The 21,762-nt window shown below is 36.1% G+C and overlaps 1 protein-coding gene across 3 annotated transcripts in view; it reads right to left on the reverse strand.

The window, feature by feature from the left end:
- brd4 (bromodomain containing 4) overlaps positions 1–21,762 on the reverse strand; it is a 133,971-nt gene that overhangs the window by 88,512 nt on the left and 23,697 nt on the right. The window contains exon 1 of one of the 3 annotated variants that reach the window (XM_056454105.1): positions 19,815–19,901. The exons of 1 other annotated variant lie outside the window; for it this stretch is intronic. The gene's annotated coding sequence lies outside the window, so the exon portion shown is untranslated. Of the gene's footprint in view, positions 1–19,814; positions 19,902–21,762 lie in introns of those variants that run through there. One more of the 3 variants, XM_056454107.1, reaches the window with a different exon arrangement.

The following is a 21,762-nucleotide window of genomic DNA, read 5'->3' on the forward strand; positions in this document are numbered from 1 at the left end:
TATTAGTAAATTAGTTAGTTAAACTATTATGTTTAAAAATGTGTTGTACATAAATCATGTGTTGAAGATGAAAATCAAAAACGAATGAAAGCAAAACTAAACGAGTTGAATATGACTTGCATGATCGTGACTGAAAACTACATTTGATCAATGTGTTACATCTGTTCTTTGGTACTTGCCGACTGTTTGTAAATTCAATACTGTATTTCCTAACGTAAAACTATGTACACTAGATTTCTGATTAATAATGGTCTCTACATAGCCAAGGACTTTCTATTTTAAGTGTTAAAATCACTATTACCCGTGTCAATTTGGGCGTCAACCTTTGACGAATGCCAGGAACTAAGCTACTGCGCGCAGCACTGTAATGACAGAGAGAGCGAGTGCGCAAGAAAGCAGAGGGAGCTAGTGCCCAAGAGAGTGAGTGCACGTGACACCTAGAGCGCGCAGAGAGAAGCCTCTGCTCAGTCTCTCCAAAGTCTGCCACCGATGGCTGATCTCGCTTCTTCATGGAATTAAATGGAAAGAAAAAAAATCTGCAGTCCTTTTAAGGTTATCAAAAAATAAAAATTAAAAAAAATAAAATAAAATAAAAATCACTGTTTACATGGTAGTCAAGACTCTAAATCAGAGTATTTTCTAAATCATATTAAAATCGGAGCTTTAGTGTGCATGTAAAAAAAAAGTGCCATATGATGTCAGAGACAGTGCATTCCCCCTGCCTTTGAGCCCTCAAATGTGGCATTAAGTTTGACGCGTTTCCCCCTTACACGCAACTTTTGTAAATCATCTGCTTCACGTCACTGTGTCAGAATCCTTGCTTGTAAAATACGTTTTAGAAAGCTTAGTTTAAGCAAATTCGATGAATGTGATCACGTGTGTTGATCTGAAGAGAGTCACTCTCGCTCCCCGAATGCGCTGTACTGCGTGCGTCTGTTCCCCAAGCAACAAGAACAAACGCCTGACAACGCCCGTCCGTATTCCTCAAAATTGTTTCGAATTAAAGGTTTAGAGATGGTGTGACAACGCGTACCTGTATGTGCCTTTGATGCACCCCTTGATGCTTCTTACATCTTTGTCGCAGCACCAGTGGCACCGAAATTCATATGCTGTTTTGATCCGGTACATACTGGTTACAAAGTCACCAGTGCTCTAACAGCACCGGGTTTCGGTACCCAACCCTAGTAATCGCTGCAATGAAATCTTCGTTTTGTTTTGCAATAATCCATATCTTTACCAGTGTTTCGGCGGAATAAACAACCATAATATTATCGTGTATTCATGCAGCAGCGATGAATATTTGTTGATGCCAAGTTCATTGACCGAACACAAAGGAAATGCAACCCTTGCGAGAAAACTAGATGGTAAGTGTTGTTGAGCACTTTTCCTCTATAAATAATAATAATGTAGACTATGCGTTCACACTTTTTTATGCTTTCATTTGTCATTTCGTGATGTCTGGAAGATATCCGCATGAGGCAAAAAAAATCTATGGTAATTTATAATAAACATGTTTTTGACCCACATAGTAAAGTGTATAATGTGTACAACACTTTGTTAAATGAATGATAAAGAATACTGTAGCATAGTAAACTGATAAACTGTAATACATACTGTAATGTTGTGGAGTATAATTATAGAAACTGAGGCCTATTGGATAATTTGTTTATTACTACAGTAGTGTCATACCAGAGCAACAATATAATTACTGTGACAGTTTGCTTCCAAACACCATAGTATTTACTATAGTTTTTTTTTTTTCATGAAACATAGGTTATACAGTATATACCGGATTGATGACAGGCAAATATATTTTAGTTCAGTAGAAAACTCGGCCCTCTTCAAGATATAAGGATCATGCCTAACATATGTGGCTATTTTCTATTTATATCACCTTGAAATAGACTTTCCTCTATGTCTCCTATTCAGTGTTTTACTTCGTAAAAAAACATGAAGGTGTGCAAGCACCATTTTAAACAGAATGCCAGTCTTACTGAGCTGTTTTGGTATTACAGAACATTCTCACAGTGTGTTTCTTTAACCACATGACTGGAACAAAATATACATTTTTAAAAAGAGACAATTTTACTTTAACAGAACCGGTTATTTTAAAAACGTAAAACACTATCATATTTCAAATGCTCTTCAAAAATGACACTAGACAGTATAAAAACCATCTGTCTAAATATGTACAGCTGTAGAAGAAATGCTTCATCAGTAAACTTAACTTAAGACAACTTTTCTAAGAAGGATTTTTCAACTGCGTTCTTTACTTTAGCAGAACCGTGGGTGAGGTTCCAAGCAAGCAGTGCCATTACCAAAAAGTGATGTATACTAGGGTTGTATGATATTGGGAAAATCTGATATTGTGATATTTTGTTTGTATTCAATTTAAATATTGCGATATGAATAGTTTCACAAGATAGACCATCTAATAGTGCTATTCAGACTTACAGTATTTAGGTACAGAAATGGAATAATCGCGTTTTCTTTGTCTCATTTCCAGTCGAAATATCTAAAAAAATCTTAGATCAAGTAAAAATATTGTTTTGTTTTCAACTTCAGAGGACATTTAGAAGGCAAAATTAGGGGATTTTCCCTAAAACAAGTAAAATTATCTGCCAGTGGGGTAAGTAAAATAATCTTGTTTTTGCTTTGAAATGTAGGCATTTGGACTAGAAACAAGACAAAATGTTAAAAAAGTAATAATAAACCGCATATATGAAATGAGACACCAAACTTGCTACTGCTGGTTCATGCGCTACAACACCTTCTAAGTACCAACTCAAGAAAAAGACCCATGAAATAGCAGCATTGAGGCCAGTACAGATGTGAATTTCCATTATGCATTATGATCACAAAAGACTGCAGTTGACTTGTGTATATTCATGGTTTCCGCTACATTCATTCTTCCATGGCGGGGCGCCACGGCTACATTACAACATCTCATTCAAAACATTTTATTTTTTTTTATAGTGGGTTATAGTCGCACCATAACATATTAAAAAGTAAGTGTATTATAACAGCGCAAACTTTTCTGTAACCGTAGTAGTGCTGTGCGTCATTTGTTTAACCCTTTAAGGATACGTGCTGACTGACTGACAGGTGCGTGATGGGTGAAACATGACGTACAGCCGTTTCACTTTACTTCAGGACAAATTAATACCGCTCTGTAGGTCTATTGGACACATTCATAAATATTCCTAGCAACTCTAATCAATGCTGGAGACATACTCGTTACATAAACGCACTAAATTGCACTTCAGCAGCGTGTATTTGAGAGTGCACAAGAAGATCTGCGCGCTCTTGAAGTGGCTTATGTTTGAGGGGGCGTGCAAGAAGTTGTGCACGAGCAGAGAAAATCGCGCGCAAGCAAAGAGATTCGCATGCTGTAGGCTATAACATAAATGCAATCTCGACTTCTAATACTGCGCTCACGACATTTGTCATACCACAGGTAGTTGGTAGATCTGCGTAAAAATTGGAAAAATGCTGGAAAAATTCCAAGAGGAAACACTGACATGTATATAAAATGTATTTTCCTCCAAAATGCTTAAATCAAAGCTGAATGATTAATATATTATAGTTAATTGAAGCCTAAAACATTAAGTCTTTTACTTTTAACTAAATAAATAGTTTACCTAAAATGAAGCTTGTTAAAAATTGTAATAAAAAGGCTATATAATCATGTAAAATAACCTGACACACAAAAAATTATTTAAAACCAAAAAGGAACATATAAAACCTGATGGAAAATACATTAAAAAAAACCTTTAATGCTAATAAAATAACACTTATAACCTGAAACTTCCACACACAAATGTGTAACCATAATCAAATACCAAATAATTTGGCATTTCTGTGGAACAACAGTTCTCCACAATGACTCTCACACAGCAAGCACAGACACAAGGAAATTTCAGTTTATCTGGTCTCCCATCTATTCACTGGTGCTCCACATCCAGAGGTCACATCCTAAATGATGCCAATGATAGAGTTGCTATGACAACCCAAACTGTGAGGAGAGGAAAACAAGCAGACGCCGAGATCCACCCAACAACAGCTCACGCTCAACCATCACTGTGAAGTGACGACCACACAGCAAACACCTAATCTGAACACATGAAGACAACACAAAACTAAGTTTGTGCCTAACCCCGATCACCTGATCTGACCGCTTTCCCACTATCAATGTGCACTTAATGCAGATCAAGGACTATGTACACAATCACACAGTGAGAGTATGAAAGGTTACAGTCCTTGTGTGTGTTAGTAATACTACTTAAGCAGAACAAGTCCGTCAGTTAAACCCATTACATCACTAAACGCTCCTGAGGAATGAGACACTCTCAGTCCTCTACGATTAACAAAATCACAACATGCAGAAGCCATGAAAGTGAAGTTTTGTTAGAGGGATGATTCACTCACATTGAGCATTTGATATAGGAATGGGTGTTATGGACTTAAAATTACATCACAATATTTTCAGGATTTTTTGCAATATCAATAATTTTGACAATTAATATGTATCCACTGAGAGTCAAATTAAGTTCAGTATCTTTAGAGAAAAGAATCTTCTTATGTTATTTTATTCTTATTTTACACACTTTAACTCTGCTTCCTAGATGTCCACTGTCTTGCAGAGCTCAGCCATATATTACTTAAATGGCTGATCATGCTTTTCAGGTTCATATAAAAGGCACAGATGTGCTGAAGCAGGTAATAAACTTTGCAGAACGGTGGGCAAAGATTAAGGCCCCATTTACACTAATACGTTCTAGTTTTAAAGCAGAGTTTTAGAATGAAAATGTGACCACACACACACACACTCTAGCATGCGCTCTCTTCGGTCATTTGAATCTATTATTTGTTCTCGGGTGACGAGTTTTGGCTGAGCGCAAAGATAAGTTAATATATCAATTTATAGAGGTGTGAACCTAGATTGGTCTCACGGTTTGGTTCCGATTGTCATGCCATCGATTCAATTCGATATCGTGGTGCATTGACGATGCTTTTCATACACATTTTATGTTTTCTTCACAGCACAGCAATTCTTGTATTAAAATGTATAAATATATTTATATACTATTTGTAATACAGTTTTGTCCTTTAACACAAACAGTCAGATATATAAACTATACCTTTAAACAACACAAGCATTTATAGCAAATAAACAAATATAAATTTCCCGCTGGCTCTCTGAGCCTTGTCTTGGTCACGCTCTCAACAGAAAGGGCTGCGATTGGCGCTGGCGCTCTTCATAGATGAATGACACTGATAAACGGCAGCGGCAATCACAGCTAATCCATGATAGACACGGTGGAGAAAACTGTAGGCATGCGCTCGTGTCTGTATCCAGAAGTATCACTGTAACAGAGGAAGTCACTGCCAGCAGGTCAAATGGGCCACAGTGAGAGAGAGAAATAGAGTTTACTTTCATTCTCTCAATCGCAGTGCAATAGGGGCTTCTGCTGTAGGTGTCAGTGAAAGACTGTCTAGAAAACACACATGCAGTGAAATTGTGCAGAGTTTCAGCGTTTTTAAAGTAATTGGGAGCGTTGTAAACACTCGCGCTCGCCTACCTTGCCATAGTAAGCTACCGCGACATAGCGCATATGAGATAAATGACGTCAGTACATTATAACCGGTTATGATTATTACTGAACCGATACCGAATTGTCTGCATCGCAGTGCACCTAAGAAACATTTAATTTTGACACGCCTATTAATTTATGGAACCACGTACACTGATTCTGCACATTTGACTGATTGCTATATTGTATAGACTTATTGTACGTTATACTTTTATAATGGTCATTATTGATTATTAAAACTAGGGCTGTGCAATTAATCGAAATCGAATCACAATTTGAAATGTTGCGATTATCTAACAAAATCGCAAGAGGCTGCGATAAAATATATATTTTTTAACTTCCCCCACCCAGAGCAAATGCGTGACAGTCTTACTAGCCAATTGAGTGAGCATACTTTCTGCCTAATCAGAATTGCACAACCGAACTATGTGGAACACCCACAATAAAACAAACAAAAAGCGCGACTAATTAATATCATAGAAAACAGCACATCTGTAATATGGGAATATCCTGCTTTCAAAGTCACAGACGCTGAACAAAGTAATTTGTAAGAGCTGTCACAGAACAAGGAACTACAAAAAAACAGCACCGGAAAAAGCACCACATGCGGCTATATGAGGAGCATCTGCCTAAAAAGTCAACTACAAGTAGAGGCATCAAATTAATTGTTTCTTCGGTGCATCGTGATGCAGACAATCGGTTCAGTGATAATCATAACCAATTATTGTGTACTGACTTCATTTATCTCATATGCGCTATGTCGCAGTAGCTTACATGGCGAGGGAGGCAAGCGCGAAAATTTAAAACGCTCCAACTACTTAAAAACGCAGAGAAATGTGCCACAATTCACTGAGTGTGTGTTTGCTGGACAGTCTTTCACTGACACTTACAGCAGAAGCTTGTTTCACTGTTTCGGAAAAACTGAAAGTAAAGTCAATTCCTCGCTGTGGGACCTTGACCTGCTGTCATGAGATAATGTTTCCTCTCCTCTCAGCTGTTACAGCGATACTTCTGAATACAGACATGAGCCTGTCTGCACAGCGAGTTCTCCACGTCTATCATGGATCAGCTGTAACCGCCGTTTACTGTTTATCAGAGGCACTCACTCAAAATTGTATTATGAATAGTATATAAATATATTTATACATTTTAATACAAGAATTGCTGTGCTGTGAAGAAAACATAAACGTGTATGAAAAGCATTGTTGATGCACCGAGATATCGAATTGAACCAAAACAATGGCATAATAATCATAACCAAACCGAACAGTGAGACCAGTGCAGGTCTAACAAGTACTGCCAGTGACACTAAATCTAGTAGGAAGCAACAGCAAAGTACAATTTCAGAGTTGTTTGCTAATATAAAGTTAATATCTTTGCTAATATAAAGTTTAATATCTAACACGCTTTAGCAGTGAGCTGAAGCTTGACTACAAAAAAAAAAAAAAAACACAATTAGACATTTTCCCCCAAATCACACAGCCCTAATTAAAACAGGTACTCAGCGAAAGAGTCAGGGTATGCTTTGTATTTTTTCAATGAAAATGAAAGGAGGCAGTTATGTTTTAGGCTCTGTTTTGTTATAAATATGCATACAGTGAAGATGACGCTCATTTAATTATGTTAAGACAGTGAAACAGGGCAGCCTGCAGGGTGATGTGAATGACCTGAGGTTATAAAGTATCCTACGTGGTTCCCTTTGAGGATTTTCCTGACGTGTCCTAGTGAATTTGTTTTACAAACTTGCAAAGTTTGAATTTACAAGTAAAGGATGCAAGACTGAACTTTGTGTACTTCATATTGAGGAAAAAGCACCAATCAGAAAGGTTGAATGTCTGCAGCCCCGCCTCCGTTCACACTGCCATCATCACTGACATGGAGCAGCAGCGTTTTAAAACCAAAACAGCCTCTTAAGCGTTACCAAAACGCTCCATTTCGGGGCCCGTATACTCCGGGTAGTGTGGATGGAAGACATAACCGTATAGCAAAACTTAAAACTAAAACATATTAGTGTAAACGTGGCTTAAGACCACAAGCATATGTTGAAATGCTATTTCTGTTATTCATATTGGATGCTAGAGGGTGACCTCGCACACAATTTACAAATGTACATAACTGAAGACGATGTCAGCTACGATCAGTTTTTCCTGCATGAGGATAAAAATGATAGAAATGGACAAATGGATCAAACACCAAGAGAATAAACAAACGCTTCTGATAATATTCTGATTATTTGTGTTCAAGTAATCCTGGTATTTTATATACATTAAAGTATTTTATAGTGCAATGGTAATTGCCCTAGCCTTTATCTGTTAAATAGCACAATATCTTCTTCATTCTGTGATATTAAACGATATCTAAATAAAAATATATATATTTTAGACACTCAACTGGTGTTATGTGGTGAAATTAGTGTTAAAGTATGTCAGTAAATCGGCATTTGTAAACAAACTCAAACATGCAAAACTATCACACTTGTACTACTGTGATCAATCATTTCACAGACTAATCATGGGTTTTATCGTTATTACTATAAGCTAAAAAAAAATTATCATGGGGTGAATTGTTACCGGTGTATTGCAAACGATAAAATTTCCTAAAAAGATAAACTATCCCTAATTTGAACATAGATTTACAATGAATTGTTGCTCTCTAAAATAAAATGTTCAATTAAGGCCCAGTTTTCATTCAACCAAATTTTTGAGGGCAAAAAAAAATAAACGGATCATAAAGGCTGAGTGACCATATATGGTTTTTCGAATCTTCTGAAAGCCCTGTTTTTTTTATATATTTTTAGGGGGGTTTCATCTTTTTATTATTGGGAGAGGACAGTGGAGGCTACAGACAGGAAAGTGTTGGGGTAGAGGGAGGGGAAGGGTCGGCAAAGGCCTTCGAGTTGGGAATCGAACTCGGGTCACCGTGAGCACCACAGGGCTATATTTCAGCACGCTTAACCACTGGGTTCTTAACCGCTGACGTTTCAAACTTTTAACAATGTTGTGCAACGCGGTGGCACTTTACATCCTGTGTGTAACAAATTCTGAGTCTTTAAAACCTCACCACAAGCAACTGTGAAATCTGGACTGACAGTTTCAAATTACTAGAACTTCTATGTTAAGCTGCTTTGACACAATCTACATTTATATAAATAAAGATGAATTGAAAAGCAATCATACATGTGCAGATACATCTGTAGCAGCTCTGCTACTCAACTCTCCAGTGTTGTCATGTTGCTAACTTGGTGTTGTGTTGGATATTGTTCTAGTGTCTGACCTGCATCAATATAAGATACAAATCACATGTGAAAGGCGGAGTTTCAGAACACACCCACTGATTGCGTAATATTCAGTCTAACGGTAGCACAATGGTGTTAATCAGCCAAAACAAGCTCCTCTAAAATTAGCTTTGGTCAGCCGTTTCGTACTGCCGAAACAAACTCAAAACAAACTTCATTATGGCAGGACTTGGTTTTAAAATGACGGCATTTGTAGGGATGCAATCAAATTATCGGGATCGATATTGGTTCGATACCGCATATTTTTGCTGGTTCGTGTATCGGCCAGCTGGTACCGATCCAAATCCTATCTTGCGTGTGCGCTATAATCTGTGTAATTTATAAGCCAACAAAAGCCCTAAAGGTAGCCTATTTAAGGGCACTATAAAGTTGTCATGTAGGCCTACTATATCCCACATGTTCTGAAGCCATTCTATAGTTTATTGTGAAGTACAGATGAATATTCAAGTTCTTAAATTCATGTTCAATTCAGCACTTCCTGCCACTGCCCCTGTCAATCATTCTTCATTCATTCACAATTCAAACTGCATGTCGCGATAAAACACGATAAAACTCTCCAAGACTAATTGTTCAAGTTAATATAGTAAACAGAGGAGAAATGCATTTAGTTTTGCATTAAATGGGTTCCTTTTGACCTGCAGCAAGGAGTTTATTGCTGTTAGATATCATGTTGCGCTACTCTGAAACTGTTATAATTCACTAATATTTCACTGTAAATTTATTTATATTAATATTTTATTTACAGACCAGTTTGTGTTTTGATTAGGGTCAATGGGTAGCCCATTATCCATTCAAAGAAAAATCTTAATATTAAAAAAGGAAACATAAGCTTCATGTTTTAGTTATATTGTGTTGTCTGTCATATACAGTATAGGCCTATAGGTCTGTTATTTTTATTAAAGAAGATTTATGGTTTGAGTTTATCACAAGAAACTGTATTATGTTTAAAAAAAAAAGAAGGCACGGTATATCAGGATCTGTATCGGTCGATTTTTGGTATCGAGATCAGAACGGTTCCAAAAAAATGGTATCAGTGCATCCATAGTCATTTCACTTCATTGTTCGATTTTGTTTGAGGTCTACCAGGGCATTAAATGTTCAATTCCATGTTTACACTTAACAGTAGAACTAAAAAGCCCCCTTTTTGTCCTCATAGTTCAAAGTCTTGTACAAAAAACACACTGATATTATTAATCAAATAGCACATTCTTATATATGTAATATTAAAATTGATAAAGGAAACCAACTATTTTAGTACTTTGTTGAATATGTTTCTTTTTTTTTGGGGGGGGGGGTGCTTTTCACAAAATAACCTGAATACTGGCAGTGTGTGGAAAAAAAGAAAATAACCAGCACTCCTCTAAACAAGTGTTTAAAAGTGCTTGCATTGCTTCTTTTCTCAAAAAAACAGCTCTCTACCTATTTATATGTGATACTATTTGAAATCATAAAAACAAAAAATTAACAATAAACATCAGTTATTTTCTATTTCTCATTTTTTAGTAAAGAATTTTGTGATGCTTTATATGTCCTTGATGGAAAAACATGAGCACTGGCCTTTGAATTGTAGCCCTTCCTGCATCTAAAGTAATGTAATATAATGTAGAATTGTAATGTAATGTAGATTTTTCTGCATAATACAGTAAAAACCGCAATAAAGAGAATTTCATTTACATATTACATACAAACCTATAATAATAATAATAATAATAATAATAATAATAATAATTTTGTTGATTTAAGTGAAGTAATCAAAATCTCAACCATTTAGGTCACATGCGGGCAAAATTTTATCTCTGTGACCTCAAAATATCTTTGGGAGCATTTGTGGAAGTGCATAAAATTATTGCCCTGCGACCATTTTACTGCAAAACGTTCACTACATGCGCAGATTTAGGAGGCATTGACACAGAATGTATTGTCTTTTTTAACCTTAATGTGAAATACAGTGCTCAGGAATAGTTTAATACCGTGCCAATTTGCTATTAGTGTGGTCAAAAGTATCGAGTTCGAATTTAAAAACGGTCAATTTCCCACAAACATTTGAGTGCATTCTTAAATGCCACTGATCGCCCATTGAGTTCACATGCATGCTCAAACCCAAATGACTGTGATTGGCCATGAAGGTCATCAGTTCACCACTGTTTACCAAGTGCAAACACAGATACAGGGACACTAGAGAGATTCAAAGTCTTGTCGATCAGCTGATCTGCCTAGGAGCTGACATGCAAGAGATCTGCTGATGGATCGACTGATCTACGGGACTTTGACATGCTTTACGTCCCTGTATGTTTGCACTCTCAGTGAACAGCAGTAAAGTGTGGTGAACTAATGACCTTCACAACCAATTACAGTAATTTCTGTTGAAGCGCATAGACAAAACGGCCAATTACGGTGTTTTAAGAACATGCTCAACAGCGATTAAATGTTAACGGGAAATGGACTTTTAAAAAAATTCAATACCAATTGGTACTGAAGTCGACCCTTTGGACAACACTACTTGCTAAAGTAAACAATCCCACAATGCTTGCCCCGGAAGCTTTTACGATTGGCCTACTGCTTTAGAGCTGACAGAGCAGCACTGCATGTAAAAGTTGAAAATATTTAATTTGACATCTTAAAATGTCAGGCACTGAAAAAGATGTGAGTAACTCACGTCTGTCAAGTGCATGTTCACATAAAAAAGTTGAAAAGTAGCACATTAGAGTAGAAAAACACAAAAATGTTGGTATGTAAAAAATATTAGCTGTCAATCACCACTACCACAAAATAGTGCTGAAGATGAGAGAATGAAATAACCACTGACAGATTTCTTTGATAAACACCAAATAGTTTTACAAATAATAGCACTTCTGATATTGACCATGTGATGAATGTTGATAAATCATCTGAGGGTGTACAGTTTTTGAAGAGAGTGATTAAAAGACTTCCTGTGGCTTTAAGTCTGCTATGAAAATGGCTCAAGGCACTGCATTCACTGTAAAACCTGTGGGACAGTGTTGCATATAACATCATTGGACTATTGAATCTCTACATTTTAAAATTATGTTCTCATTCGTTCTTTGTTTAGGGCAACAACAATGGCAGGTGAGATAGAATAACGGTTTCGTAAACCAAGCAAACAGTCTCCTCCAACGACAAGCACCACGTCACATTGCTTTATTATTGCCATGGAATAGGGTTGTCACAATACTGGATTTTCGATACCAATCGATACTGAAGTTAAAAACGTCCATTTTCCAACTGACATTTTGAGCGCTACTAAGCACGTTCCGAAACATCGCTGATTTTGCCATTGCGGTTCAAGTGTTCAACAGAAATGACTGTGATTGGCCGAGAAGGTCATCAGTTCACTGCTCACACCATTGTTTACTGAGAGCAACTAGATACAGGGACAATGGAGCATTTGGAACTGGTTTGTCTATAAGCTGACATACAAGCTAAGTTATCCGTTGATGAATTGCAGCTTTAAAAGGCTCCACTGTCCCTGTATCTGTGGTTTACATGCAGTAAACAGCAGTGAGAAACTGTAAAACTCATGCGCTTCACGCCAATCACAGTAATTCTGTTGAACACATGAACAAGCGCCAGCTTTGGGGGTAAGCGTGGTCAGTAGACGTCATTCTCGCTTGAATAAATGTCTACAGTAAAAGCTGTACAGGTCGTTCCCAATATAATATGAGAAGCACTTCTCACAAAACAGATGCTTTATACATATAAATACTTGTGTATAAATGTTTATTACTAACTTTTCTATGAACATGATTGATTATAACTGCAGATCATTGCACAGTGTGAACTAGCCCTACTGTAACGTCTGAAATTATCTAATATTAATAAATAAATAACTGCCATAAATGGGTCTATTCTCATGAAACCATTAATACACAACATCAACAACAGCAACCATTTTTAAAGTACTGTTTAAAAACACAAGAGTTTAATAATTGAAATGAAGAAGGAGCAAAGGGCCAGTGTTTCAAGATGGCTGCACCAGGAAAAGATCTTACCACATTCTCCCAGTTTAATCTAACATTTTTTTCCTGCCAAACTGGTTTTACCACGACTTTTTGATTATCATGTGCCGAAACAGGTAGTTTTCTACGTTTTACATAATTGTTGGATTTAAATTTTTTTGTGAAATTAACATTTCTAAAGTCTTAATTATATGCACTGAGTAAAAATGGCTAAATCATCCATAGCTTCCCCTATTAGTAGCAAAACATAATTGTGGGACCTCATTCTCCGCAACTCTTCTCATATACCGCAACCCTTTAAGGACAGTTGGCGGTAGAGAACATCTGTTTCGGGAATGAGAATCTAAGTAAATTGCATAATAGATTCAAATAACTGTTTTGAATTTAATGTCAATTTTAAAATGTACTAGCTGTTTATATTTGTGCTTTGATTTATTTTGTTTAGACAGTCAGCAAGTGAAAAAAGAAATCTTTAGCAAAGGCTAGATTGGGAAAAATTGTACAGCAACCCAGAACTACTTAAGGAGTACAGAAGGAACGAAAGAGTGCAAGCAGGTGTAATTACTAAAAAATAACTCTACAGTGTTAGGAAATGTAGTCATTTAAGTTAATAATTTAGTTTTAATCTGCACACACAGTGTACAAATACACACACACACACCATTAAAGAATGAAGTCACGCTGTGCAGATGGATATTATTGACAGTCTACCCAAAGATGAAACCTCAGCATTATAGCCCAGCATTGAGCAGTTCGAGTGCTTCTGGAAACTACATGCTTGCAAAGAAGACTTCATCGGCCGTTTGTTAAAGAAAAGATCAGTGAAGACTGTCAGAACATGGATCAGTGATCATGGATCAGTTTCTTCCTCCATTTCACCAGTGTAAGTACGTGCGATTAAATTGTTGCCTCGTTAACTCTAGCTTTCAAATTATGTATTTAGTTGCGTGTTGTTATTTGTAACCACGTGTGCTGTATCAGGTTAACTCTTTATATTCTCATATCGCGTGTAAAGCCACGTTGAAAACGCGACGCGTGCCGCTTTGTTAACGGATCGTCAGCTGTTCCTACCCACATGCAATGGTCAAGTTTCAAAATAGTTCAGCTCAGGTTCGAGGCGAGTGTCTAAATTGCACCCAGCTAGCTGAACTGGCGCTCTAGGCAAACGGTGTGATCACACCGCTCTCAAGCTGAAAGTGCATTTTCTCTGTTTTTGAATTTTTTGGTGTTGTGTCCTCTGAGGAGGAGGGTAATGTGTGTGTGTGTGTGTTGTGTCTTCTGAGGAGGAGGGTAGTGTGTGTGTTTGTGTGAGAGAGAAAAGAGCAGGTAGAGTGTGACAAGCTAGGAGAGCTCCTTGCCAGTTCTTAGAGTTTTTGCTCAATAAAATAGTAAGTCGTCAGTATTTTCAAGTCCATCATCTGTATCATCTGAGGAGGGGTTTGGGAACAATTGAATCACTTAACGATTCATATGGGAGTCGCTGGGATAATTAGGTAAAAATAAATGCAGATTATAAGACCATAAAAAGTGTTTTTTTGACCTTGCATGCATATTAGACTGTTGTTGGAGACCCTTACAACCAAAATATTACCCTATATCATGTATAATAGGGGCTCTTTAAGTCAAATACAAACGTTCAGAAAATATTTTGTTTGCAAAAATACTAAATTCACCTTGATGCTGAAAAAAAGTGCATAAGGGGTGACACGAAGTGTGAAAAACAAACACACTGCATCATACAAAGTTAAGCCTTTTGTGTAGTCTCTTTATGGCTATATGTAGTTTTTACTGTAATCAAAATACAAAAATTAACACTTCAAATCACCTTGTCAAACAATAAATTTCGAAACCTTGTCAGAAAGAAGTATTTTAGCTGGATAGTCTGGATGTATATTCAAATCCCACAATTCTAAACATGTAAGGAACTGACAAACAGCATTGTAGAGATAGTATACTAGAACCTAGTGGTTACACCATGTCATTGCATGTATTTTTTTAAGACCAGATTGTGTATTGTTTTTTAAATAGCAGTTTCTATTTTACCTGGCAATAGTAAAGCAATATCTGTGGACTGTAAAAGAACTAAAAGGGGGCATACCTTGTAATAAGTTAGAGAGGCGTAACTTGCAGTCATCGAGATCCAATTGAACCATGCGAGATGTCACAACGAGATGTTGTTGACAAGATGGTGGAAATACTTAGAAGGGAACATTTTCAGCAAATGTTTTCATGAGTTTTTCTCCAAATTTATCCACAACCTATTCATTTGAATTTGATATTAATTAATTTAGCAACTCGCTGACTTCTTCGAGTGCATCAAGTATGAAAGCCTCCAAAATTGTGGCTGTACATTAATATTGGGTTTAGGTGTGGTGTAGGTGTAGACGTTTAAAAACTGATGTACATCGACATGTTTCCAACAACATAGTTTTCATATGTAGGTCTCCATAACGTCAAGATACGCCTCTACTACAAGTTACACCCCCTTCATGTTATGCCCCTGTCTTGCAGTCCGAAGACAGACACTACTTGGAAGTACTGCACTAAATTAAACAATTAAAGGGTTAGGTTAGGGTTGTTTTCAATGGGGAAACTGTTTTTTAATTACTGCATAAAAATACAGTTTTTTTAATTGTTTGCTTTTCAATGCATGTGCATAATCTACAAATTATGTCCTTTCAGGTCAGCCAAATCATTTTGAAATACATCAGGTTTTATCAAAATATATATTTTTAAAAAAACTGTCGTCAGTTGTGTAAGGTTGTTTCAGTAATGAGAAAAAAAACAATCAAAATAAAAAAACTTGTTAATTTAATAATAATGTTATTTGAGAATCTCAAGTAACTCCACATGACTGTAGTAATCCCTTTTTAAAAAATATCAAAGTGAATTAGTTTTTTTAACAGAGTCGATTTTGCAGACTGTTGCGGTAATGAGATTTTTTTTTTTTACTTATTTTGGAAATTATGCTCAAAAAGGTACTAAATGATATGTATATATGTTTTAATTAATGTTGGACAAATGCTCCAGACTTTGTTTCAATTATCTGCAAAACACAAAGTTAAATTTAAACATTTTTTTAAACTCATGTTTGAAAATTGTAAAAGTTTTCGTGAGAATCACCCCAAATATGAACAATATACAGACCCTCTAAGCAGGTCGCACACAGGAAGCGCCGAGACACGGCGCGCACATAACAGTTTAAAAGTATAATACACCAGGCGCGCACATTCGCATGATATTTAACATGAAACTAATCAGGGTACATTGAGACAACGACAAGGTTTGTTGAGCTCGGGTCATCCATGGCTTGTTATTATATGCATATAGTAGTATGATGTAATGTCTCGGCTGTGTATTTAAAATATGGCGGTTCCTATTTCATTATGGCTAGCTCCATGAGCTTGTGACGCATCTCTGTAACCAATCAGCGTTCAGTAGCTCCACCTTTTCTCATGTTTTGTACACCTTCGAAAGGGTTGCTGAAAAAAATGGTACAGTTCGGTATGCCTTTTAACAGTGGAAACAGCCATAAGCGTACCGAAACATACCACTCAGTAGAAACGGGCCATTAGAGCCAATCACAGCCATTTCTGTTGAGCGCGGTGACCAATCATAGGGGTGTTGTAATAAATCGCTCATAAAACAAGCGGGCTATTTATATTTGTTTATTTGCTATAAATGCTCATGTTGTTCTGTGCATGTATTTAAGTTTTTAAAAGGTACAGTTCATATATCTAACTGTTTGTATCAAAGGACAAAATTGTATTACAAATATATAAAAATTGTTATGGAAAGCATCGTCAATGCACCAAGATAATGAACTGAACCGAATCAATAACATGATAATCGTAACCGAACTGTGAGACCAGTGTAGGTTCACATCTCTAGTTTACATGTTGCAAATTTATTGTTAAGCTAGATGTTTTGCTCCTGTCTGACAATGAAGTGCAAGAAAAACGAAAGTACGCGACGAAGACGGAGCTCAACAACACACCCAGCGATTGCATAATCATCACGGACCAATGGTAGCTTCAAATGTGTTTAGAAACTAAATAAACTCCACCAAAACGTTTGCTTTGGTGAGCTGATTGAACAATGCTGGAGAAACAAATTTAAAAAGAACTTTGTTGTGGCCAGATTTGTGGCCAGATAACCCAAGAAAGGATCTGATAATGACAAATGTCTAATTTTACAAGTGGAAAAATATAATGGGAAATATAATGTTGTCAATGACAGATTGCAAGCATGTCTCAAATATAATGATTTCAACTTCAGATTTATAAATAGTTGTATTCTGATCACTTTGCTGTGCATTAAAGACAGGACCAATTTAGAGCCTATTAGGGTCTCCACTATTGCAAGTCATTACAAAAGTTAGCATTTTAACAGTAGATAGTAACATTACTGTTGTTTTACCATATGTTTGAGAAATAAAAATAATAATAGCCTACTATATTAACCTATATTTTACCTCTACAGTATTTGAGAGAAAATCGTAATCTTAATTTTAACAAAACAAATCATGATTCTCGTTTTAGCCCGAATTGCGCAGCCCTAATAGTGGCCACTTCAAAATACTAATAATGCTTTTTTAATCCTAGTGGTGGTCAATTCTTCAAGATGCTATTTTGCTTTAAACTATAATATTTTCACTGTTATCTGACCTACAATATTAAAGTTCTATGACTATTTATAGGCTTTTTGTTCATTAACTTTGTGGAATAAGGTAACTTTTGTTAACATCGGTTAATTTAACTAAGTTAAAGTTAGGGTTAGATTAGTCAGTTACAGTTAATTAACAACGTAATGACAAGTGTACATTGTTTGTATACTCTGTTTGTATATTTTTTTAGATTTTGCTTGTTTGCTCCTTAGGCTGAGAGGACTGTATTTTCATGTGTGCTGTATATCAAATAAGTTCAGCATATTTGACAATTAAAACTGACTTAACTTGGGGGAAAAAAAAGTATTTTAAGTCTTTTTGTAATGTTATTTTCTTAATCTGCCAATAAAGCTTTAGAATCAGTCATTTTAAGGAGATATTTATATTTATTATGGCAATATTTACTAGTAAAATTAATTTGTATTCTTTTAATTAACTTAGAACATGACCATAATATGGCCTATTTCTCACTATTCCTCAATGATTTTAAGAGTATGGGAGCTTGAAAACTTAACACAAAACAAACAATTAAAACAAAACCAGTTAACATTTATTTAAAGTTAACAAATGCAAATAAAATTAAAAATTTACTTATGGGCTCTAAAATATGTTTTGTTTAGATTGTGAAGACATTCTCAATTGTTACTTATTATTATTTTATTAGTAGTAAATTTCAAGTACTTGTTCCCACCAAATGAATTGACCATGAAGATTAGCAGACAGGCTGTCATTCATAAAGTGCACCAGATGTTTTACACAACATAAGAACCCGTTTAATACGCACAGGACAAAACTCGTCACATCAGTTATTTGCAATACAGTAAACCAACTTGCAGCCCTCAACACAATTCACAGTTACAAGCTGAAGTGATTGTACTTGACACTAACTTAACTCAGACGCCAACTAAAAGACCACATTATAAGGAACACAAAATTGCTGTTAATCGTTTTAAAAAACAAAACAAAAACAACTAAAAAAAATCAAGCTAGGCCTGAAAACCTGTCAGTCGTGCATCAGCTGTCAATCACAGAGCTACGCTGACGGTGATGTCAGAAGAAACAAACAACGCAAAAAACTGCTTGTCATACAAATTTTAGTGCTGAACTAACAGCATATACTGAATGTATTTAATACACCATATATGTTTTTCACTCTAAACGAGACATCCGAAATTCTCTGCAACCAAATCAGGGTCACTAAAATGAAATCTGAACGCAAAACCGAAAGCATTGCGAGGCTAATACCGCTACTGACAAGAGCTGCAAACTGACCAGCGTTTCGAAAAATATATACTTACTTTAAAGACTAGTAACATTATTAACACCAAAAAACATGCATTCAACTATATACGAGTACTTTATCGCATTATCTTTCGTTTACAACGTAGAGGTTGCGAGTTTCCCGTTGCACTGAGCAGAAACACAAAATGGCGACTGCGGGCAGCTCAGCTGAGTCCTTACACTCAAAGTCGCCCAAACACTGAGGCCACGCAGTTATGTTCCCGTTAAACGAGCTCATAAACACTCAAAACATTTACTAGAGGGATGTAATGCGGTTTGGGTCAGTATAATCGACACCAATAGCAAGAGAACGAGCTACACATTTGCTCCGACCCGCTATCAATGCTAACAGTGTGTGTCACGGACTCGTCGTGCACGTATCTCAGTGTGCGTACATGATCAAAACACACACGCTCAACACTGATCAAAAGCCCGAAACTAGCACGACCAGCGATTAATAGACATCTGTCAATGTCAGATGCTCGAAACGAGCGCGGATCACATGAACCCGACTTAATTAATCTGACCGTGCGTAAATGTGCGCGCATTCTCGAAGCATTCTACGTCAAATCCCCTGCATTCCCGCACAGGAAACGTGAGGTTTCGCGCAGCGCTGCCGTCAAGCTGCGCAGAGCAGGGATGCGATGCTAACACTGGACAGCAGTCGGCCTAATGCTAACAAACAACCTCAGTACCCTGCGTTAACCTTTTCTTTAACACACGCGGGATGTACAGGGAATACATCATCTCTAAAGCACACATGCATCCAGCCAAGGAGCTAAAACACATCCACACTGAGCCGTTATCACGAACGATTTGCTTTCCTAGCAGCTAGTATTAGCATTCGGCGACACACAGGCCGCTCTCTCCGCGCACACCAGACAATCATTTCAGCGTTGATTAGCGCGCTTGACCGTTGCTCGAAACGACGCAGCACATGCTGGCACCGTTATTAAAAAATAAACGCTTTGCATGAGTATGAAGGCCGTGAGTTTATTTACCTGCTTTATTTTGTTGTGAGGACGCGCGGGCTCTTTCTCTCCCAATCCAGAACAAACAGCTCGAGACGTCGGTGACGTCATGCGGCGCGGAGGACGCACAGGACGTGAGGACAGCGAGCGCTGCTGTCACACGTGTGAAAGATCACTTAAAGCCGCTCTGCTCGCTTTTAAACCACTCTGTCTCAAATTAGAGAGCAGTATGAGGCGATGTGGTGGGAGAAATAGTCTAGTTTAATTAATGTAACCACATCAAGACAGAAATAAACCTTTATAGTGTTCATTTTTTATTCCATATCTTTCTGTCTGTCTATAATATTGTATGTACGAAACAACATGTAAACATCTACAATATTTTCAAAACAATGTGCTAAGATTTAAATTAATGAACAAACCTTAAGCCAAAGGTGAATAAATATGTTTTAATAAATACATTTACGCAGTGAGGGAATTGGTTAGGCACGAAATTCTGTTATAGTCAATGTAAAAATTGCTTCGTTTAAAAGTAATGTAGATATAAAGCTTATCGTATCCAACATTTATGAATTACCCTTTTATAATTTGACATTTACACATGAGCATTTTTATAAGCAAATGAGGGGCTAAATGAAAAATAATAATAATACATTTTATTGTTTATATTGGTACGTCCATAAACTTATGATGACCTATGGTATGGCAACATGAGAAATGGCTGGCATAAGCAATCTTCACCTATTTGCCAGACTAAGAACTTGCTCATATCAGACTAAGAACTTGAATATATATATATATATATATATATATATATATATATATATATATTATATATATAATATATATATATATATGTATATATAATATATATTATATATATATAATATAATATATATATATATATATATATGTATGTATGTATTATGTATGTATGTATGTATGTATGTATGTATATATCATTCATTCATTTCTTTTCGGCTTAGTCCCTTTATTAATCTGAGGTCACCACAGCGGAATGAACCGCCAACTTATCCAGCATGTTCACGCAGCGGATGCCCTTCCAGCTGCAACCCATCACTGGGAAACATCTATACACACTCATTCATACACATACACTATGGACAAATTAGCTCACCCAATTCAACTATACTACGTCTTTGGACTTGTAGGGGAAACCAAAGCACCCTGAGGAAACCCACAACAACACAGGGAGAACATGCAAACTCTACACAGAAACGCCAACTGACCCAGCCGAGCCTTGAACCAGCGACCTTCTTGCTGTGAGGCGAATGTGCTACCCACTATGTTTATATATATATAATATATATATATATATATATATATATATATATATATATATATATATATATATACATAAAATTTATAATTGAAGTCAGAATTATTAAACCCTCTGAATTATTAACCCCTCCTGAATATTAGCCCCACTGTTTATTTTTCTCCAATTTCTGTTTAACGGAGAAAAGATTCTTTCAACACATTTCTAAACTATAGTTTTAATAACTCATTTCTAATAACTCATTTCTTTTTTATCTTGCCATGATGACAGTAAATAATATTTGACTAGATATTATAGATTATAGTATAGATTAGATACTATATTTCAAAACACTTTTTTTCATCTTAAAGGCTTAACTAGGTTAATTAGGTTAACTAGGCAGGTTAGGGTAATTAGGCAAGTTATTGTATAACGATGGTTTGTTCTGTAGACAATCGAGAAAAAAAAGCTTAAAGGGGCTAATAATATTGACCTAAAAATGTTTTAAAAAAATTAAAAACTGCTTTTATTCTAGTCGAAATAAAACAAATAAGACTTTCTCCAGGAAGGGCGCTAATAATTCTAACTTCAACTGAATATATTTGTTTATTTATTTATTTATATAACAAAAAAGAAACAAAAAATAATTTGCAGTCTATGGGTAAATATTAATAAAAAAAAAATACAATTATAATTAAA

This window comes from Danio aesculapii, chromosome 3 (assembly GCF_903798145.1).
Source record: "Danio aesculapii chromosome 3, fDanAes4.1, whole genome shotgun sequence".
In the NCBI taxonomy this organism is placed as follows: Eukaryota; Metazoa; Chordata; class Actinopteri; order Cypriniformes; family Danionidae; genus Danio; species Danio aesculapii.